The sequence below is a fragment of the Bos indicus genome, chromosome 1 (assembly GCF_029378745.1).
Source record: "Bos indicus isolate NIAB-ARS_2022 breed Sahiwal x Tharparkar chromosome 1, NIAB-ARS_B.indTharparkar_mat_pri_1.0, whole genome shotgun sequence".
Classification (NCBI taxonomy): domain Eukaryota; kingdom Metazoa; phylum Chordata; class Mammalia; order Artiodactyla; family Bovidae; genus Bos; species Bos indicus.
The window spans coordinates 63,115,698-63,122,403 of NC_091760.1; the positions used below are offsets into that span (position 1 = coordinate 63,115,698).

At 39.2% G+C, this 6,706-nt stretch overlaps 1 pseudogene; it reads right to left on the reverse strand.

The window, feature by feature from the left end:
* Positions 1-608: 608 nt before the first annotated feature.
* On the reverse strand, positions 609-6,040 carry LOC139177121 (histone-lysine N-methyltransferase SETMAR-like; annotated as a pseudogene).
* Positions 6,041-6,706: the final 666 nt, after the last annotated feature.

Sequence of the window (6,706 nt, forward strand, 5' to 3'; positions counted from 1 at the left end):
TTATGGTCATTGCATATATATTCAACTCATACATTAAATGTTAGGGATATTTATTCACATTAAAATTCTCATCCTGGCACATGGAATTTTAATTGGAGTATATTTTCCTTCCATGAGCAGTCAGGTTTCTCTCTTCCTCCATGTTGCACATGCAGAAAATAGCATTATTGTATCCAACCACCTTCTGTGATTGAACCCTGGAGTTTTTATGGAAATGAAAATTTCCCAAATATTTCTGCCTTATGTGGTACCTGGAGTAGTGGCTACCATCCTTAGAAGGACACAATCTGTACACCACTGAGTGGAGAGCATCTCCATATTGACTGCAGTTCACCTGGGCTTGGAAGCTTCTCTGCTGCTAAGTCGCTTCAGTCGTGTCCGACTCTGTGCGACCCCATAGACGGCAGCCCACCAGGCTTCCCCGTCCCTGGGATTCTCCAGGCAAGAACACTGGAGTAGGTTGGCATTTCCTTCTCCAGGAAGCTTCTCTAGGACACATTTTCTACACGGGACCTGTTGATGCTACACATATTAGGTTGGTACAAACATAATTGTGGTTTCAGACCATGAATTTTAAATAATTATAACTAGGTTCAAACATGTATTTATTAATCCAAACAAGAACCATTAAAATCAACACTTTTTTTCCAATGAGAAATAAGCTTATTCCTGTAGTGAATCTGTGCTTCAGGATTCGATTAACTCTTGGGAAGTATTTTCTCCCTTCTGCTGGTTATGGGAGCGTTTATCCTGCAAAAAGTTGTGCAGAGGCTTGGAGGAGTGGTAGTCAGGTGGTGAGAGGTCTGGTGAATATGGCAGATGAGACAAAACTTTGTAGCCAAATTCATTCCACTTTTGAAGCATTGGTTGTGGAACATGTAGTGGTCATTGCTGGAGAAGAACTGGACCCATTCTGTTGACCAATGCTGACCACAGGCATAGAAGTTTTTGGTGCTTCTCATCAATTTGCATACTTCTCAGGTGCAATGGTTTGACCAGGATTCAGAAAGCTATAGTAGATCAGACAAGCAGCAGATCACCAAACAGTGACCCTGACCTTTTTCTGGTGCGAGTTTAACTTTGGGAAGAGCTTTGGAGTTTCTTCTTGGTCCAGCCACTGAGCTGGTCATTGCCAGTTGTCATATAAAATCCACTTTCGTCACATGTCATAATCCAATCAAGAAACAGTTTGTTGTTGTTGCATAGAATAAGAGAAGATGACACTTCAAAATGACAATCTTTTCCTGATTTACATTCAGTTCACGAGGTAACCACTTGTTGAGTCTTTTACCCTTTCCAGTTTGCTTCAAATCCCGAGTGACCATAAAATGGTCAACATTGAGTTCTCTGGCAATTTCTTGTGTAACTATAAGAGGATCAGCTTCGAAGATTGCTCTCAATTGGTCATTGTCAACTTCCAATGGCTGGCCACTATGCTCCTCATCTTTAAGGTCCCCATCTCCTTTTGCAAAACTTCTTAAACCACCACGACACTGTATGTTCATTAGCAGTTCCTGGGCTAAATACATTGTTGATATTGCATGTTGTCTCTGCTGATTTACAACCCATTTTGAACTTAAATTAAAAAATTGTTCAAATTTGCTTTTTGTAAGAACATAATTTCTATAGTTTAACATATACATTAAACAGCAAGTAATAAACCATTAGCTAAAAAACAAAGCAAGAAATGTGCATTAAAATGGTATAACATAATTACATTTATTTAAGAATGTATTCCAACATCAAATGTTAAAGTTCAACAATGTAAAATCTCAATCACTTTTGCATCAACGTTCACTTTTCACTTTCATGCATTGGAGGAGGAAATGGCAACCCACTCCAGTGTTCTTGCCTGGAGAATCCCAGGGACGGCAGGGCCTGGTGGGCTGCCATCTATGGGGTTGCACAGAGTCAGACACGACTGAAGCAACTTAGCAGCAGCAGCAGCAATACTAATGCATGTTCTAAAAATGTCTGAAGCTCTCTCCAGGATGTGGACGAAAAGCTGGAAGAACATCTTTAACACACATATTTCAAAATAAGTAATAAACAGCATTTGTACCCAGATACTTATCATTTAAGTAATCCAATATGCTTAAATATACAGCTTTAGGCCTATCTCTCTAATTCTAGTAAAACAAATGTAATTGATATTATCAATAATTTAAAAATATAAATTTTTTTAAGTTTAAATTTCTATTAGGCTAATAGATCAAATTTGGTCTCCTGCTATCATTAGGCTGGGAAATCACAAAAATGATTATTCTTTTCTTCCCCTAGTATATATGATTGATTTGACATAAGTACATTAACTATAAGATGAACTACATAGTATTAGCAAATGTATCAACTATCAATGTAAGAGTCCAGGAGAAGAGATAAAGTGTCAAATTGAGTAAAATCAATTGGAAACAAATTCATAGATGTATTAATTAAGAATTTGAGAACCTGCTATGAGCCACTTGGTGCCCCACATAAGGTAGAAAATAAAAGAACTGTGGCTCCTGACTTAGTATCTTATAACCCACTGGGGGGAGACAGACATTAATATAATCATTGCATAAATATAAACCTTCAAAATGTGATAAGTGTTCTGAATGAAAAGTCGGTTTGCTCAGACAACACGTAACAGGGGACCTGATCCTGTCTGTGTTGATACAGGGGTGAATTTCCTGAGGCACTGATCCCTGAACTGAGATCTGAAGGGTGAGGAAAGACAGAGGTCAGGCAGGCCAGGTGGTTAGTGTAAGAGGAGCACAGTACCAGCAGAGCCAAGGCCCATGACAGGAGGGAGTTATGCTTCCCGTGACCTGGAGTTGCCTGTTGCAGCCTGAGCCGAGAGAATGAGGCTGAAAGCAGTCATGGTGCGACTAAGAAGCTCCCAAGTTACACAGGGCCCTGAGGCCAAGACAGAGATGGTGGTCTTTATTCTCAAAACAGGGAGGCTTGAAGAGTTTGGAAGCATAGGTGATGGGCATTGTGATAAAGTCTTCTCTGCTTGCAACATGGAGGGTGTGAACTAGAATTTAGGAAACAAGTGGGGAGGCTTCTTGCCTGTTTTTGGTGAACTGGAATCATAGTTTGGACTGCAGCTTTAACAGTGATGGCATAGGGTAAGCAATGTACATAGAATCGGGCAATGTCCAGTAACTAAAAACATGAGGTTGAGTCTTATATTTGTATGTGGGGAATGTAGGGGAAGATACCAGAGGTACTTGATTACTAAGGTACCTCAGAATGTGACCTTATTTGGAGACACACAGAAGTCATCAAGTTAAGGTCATTAAGAGTAGGACCTAATCCACCATGTTTGCCTGGACACAGACAGACAAGCACAGACGAGACAAGGTGAAGAGACACAAGGAGAAGACGGCCATCTGCCAGCCAAGGAGAGAAGCCTGGAATAGATCCTTCCCTCACAGGCCTCAGAAGGAACAAGATGTGCCTACACCTTGATTTCAGACCTCACATCTCCTCAACTCTAAAACAATACACTTCTGTTGTTTAAGCCAGTTTGTAGAACTTTGTTCTGGCAGCTGTAGCAAGATAATACAGGCACATACATCCTAAAAGAGCTATATTCTTTCCACAAGAGACACAACCTCAAGTGGTCACAACAGTTCCAGTGGACCTTTAACCAACTCCTCTTAATGTCAGCATCTTGTATAACCAAGCCACATAAGTCAAAAACTAAGAAATTAACATATTATTATCAACTAAAATACAAGTTTTATTCAAATTTCACCAGCCTTCCTCTAATGTCTTTTTTCACACTCCAGTACCCAACTCAGAATTCCGTGCCGCATTTAGTCCTGTGTTTTTTAAGTCTCTGTTTATGAAACTTTCCTTTTTTTTTTTTCCTCATGACTTTAACAGTTTTCAAGAGTACTGGTCAGGTGTATAATATCCTCAAACTAGGTTAGCTTGATTTTTTTCCCCCCATGTTTATGCTGAAGTTATAGGTTTGGGGAAAGAATATCAGGCTGGTAGCATGCCCTCCTCATCACATTATATCAGGGCTACATGAAAACAACAAGACTTATCACTGGTGATATTAACCTTGATAACCTAGTTAAGACAGCGTCTGTAAGATTTCTCCACTGCACAGTTACTATTTCCCTCTCTATATTTTGTTCTCTGGGAGTGAATCGCTATGTCACTCACACATTCAAGGGAAGGAGAAATTTTAGGTTTTCTTTTAAAAAACTAAAAAAAAAAAAAAAAAAACTAAAAGAAAATAATCTTCATAGCATATCTATCTATCTACCTACCTATCTATCATCTTTCTATCTTTACTATTGGTTCAACCTATTCCTCAACACTGCAATAAAATAACTAACAGGGTGTGATCCAGCTGGCTATAAGCAGAATTTCTAAGTGCTAAGTGCTGCTTTTAGACAGCAGAGAAATTACTAATGACTGAAAGGCAACATAGAAACTGCAAGGTAGAGAATGAGATCAACTGAAGACATTGGGTAACTTAACTACATAAACATTATTTATAAATGCTGCCCATGACTTAGCAGGTAAAGGGCAGCATACATTCATAGATGGCAACCTCTTCAAAATAAGGTCAGGGGATTTCCTAAGTTAAGACAGTCTTGGTGAGGCACAGTAGTGAGTAAAAGTAGTTAAGAGTGGTGGTGAACAGGAGACATGGTGTCCACCAGTTTTAAAGGGTGAAGAGGTACCCATCCTAGTTCATGCTCACAAAGGTTGCACAGTATTTTGCATCCTGTCAAGAAAGGTTTGCGGCAGTCACTTTAACTGGTGAAACCACCTACAGTCCAGCAAAGGAAGAGTTCTTAGACATCACTCACTGTAATTACCTCATGATGCAAAATAAGGAACCAAGGTCCAGAAAGGTTAGCTGGCATTCTCAAATTTATAGAAACATGTATTGGCTAAGGAGAGACTGGAGGGAAAATTCCCAACTTTTCTCAAGTATTTTTCCAACTATCTCTTGATATCTCTTATTTTTAACTCTAGTCTAAAACCAGGCACAAGATGCAGAGAGTTGTATAATAACTGGCCCAGAGGAGCCATACAAGCCCACTGAATATAGCATTAAGTGACGATGGTGATAGACTTCACTCTACCTTCAGTTCTAATTAAACTCCTTGTACTTACATATATTTTAGAACTCTGCTACAACATGGCTCATAATTTTATAATCTAGCTTTACCTTTGGTCAAAATGTGTGTCCAGAATTTAGCTTTATCTTAGGTCAAAATGTGTTACCACAAGTGTAACAACTCAAAAAATAAGAAGCACTAGGATTTAGAAAATATAGTATACCCAGAACTTATTTTATTCTTGTTTTCCAGTACCAACAATATAAATAAGATTGCACATACAAACACAATGATATCAGCTATCCTTCACATTTTTTATTTTTATGTTATTGTTCAACAGGGAATTGCTGATGAAAACCTTTTTTACTGAGAACTCTTGAAACACCTACTTAAGCTTAGATAGTTATATTTACTTTTTAAAAAATGAAAATAGGAATAAAGAGAATAATTAACACATACTGGGTACCAAAAAATCCATTTAGATTATTTGTTCAAATATCAAAAATGATGATATAAATAATTGCTAGATATTCTAGAAGTTTGGGCACTCATTCTTTCAAACTACATCAATTCATATTAGCTTTCACTCTGGCAAACAGAGCTATATTCTGAGCTCAAGACACTTTCTGAATGTCAAAAATAAGGATGTGCTCAGAAACCTAGAGGTTCCCTGAATGGGTTAGATTCCTGTAACTTCATGCTTGCATTCATTTATATAACTTGAGCAAGCGAACTTACATAGTAATAGCAATAAGGAATTCTCCCCTTTTTACTGGCTAAATCAGCTTGACACAGAAAAGATTCTTCTCCCGACTCTGCTTCCTCCCCCCACTTCATCATTTTCTCAGCATCTGCACCATCATTACCACCGCAACACCACTTCCTTCTACACGTTCTCCTCTATCCTGACCTCCTGCTCTACTCCTGCTGTTGCGTCTCCGCCTTCTCTTCCTTCTGAGACCCATTCCAAGTAACTCACTACTGGAGCAGGAGAAGAAATGGAATGATCCTTCCACACATAAATGACCGATGAAGAGTCTGGAGCCTGGAGGACACCAACAAAGGCACTGGAGCTATTTTTACAGGACCTTCTAAACGAGAGCCTTGGATCTGTCACGTCCCCATGTCGTGTGCATTTAGGTTAGCTTCAGTTTTCTTTTCTAAAGTTTATTCATTTGGAAACACATTCTTGAAAAGGACTGTGATGATAATTCCCGAAATTCTTAAAATCATATAGTACCTGTTGCCAAGGTAACACAATATGGGTAGATGAAGGGAACGAGGACATTATTTTAAAATTCTTAAGTTGTATGAATGGTGTGCAGTAGTATAGTACTAATTAAAGCATGGCCCAGGTCTAAGACTATTCAAACACTTCCCTGGGCAGTTATATATAACCATCTTTCAGTTCAGTTCAGTCGCTGAGTCATGACCAACTCTTTGCGACCCCATGGACTGTAGCACGCCAGGCCTCCCTGTCCATCACCAACTTCCGGAGTCCACCCAAACCCATGTCCATTGAGTCAGTGATGCCATCCAACCATCTCATCTTCTCTCATCCCCTTCTCCTCCTGCCCTCAATCTTTCCCAGCATCAGGGTCTTTTCCAATGAGTCAGCCCTTTGCATCAGA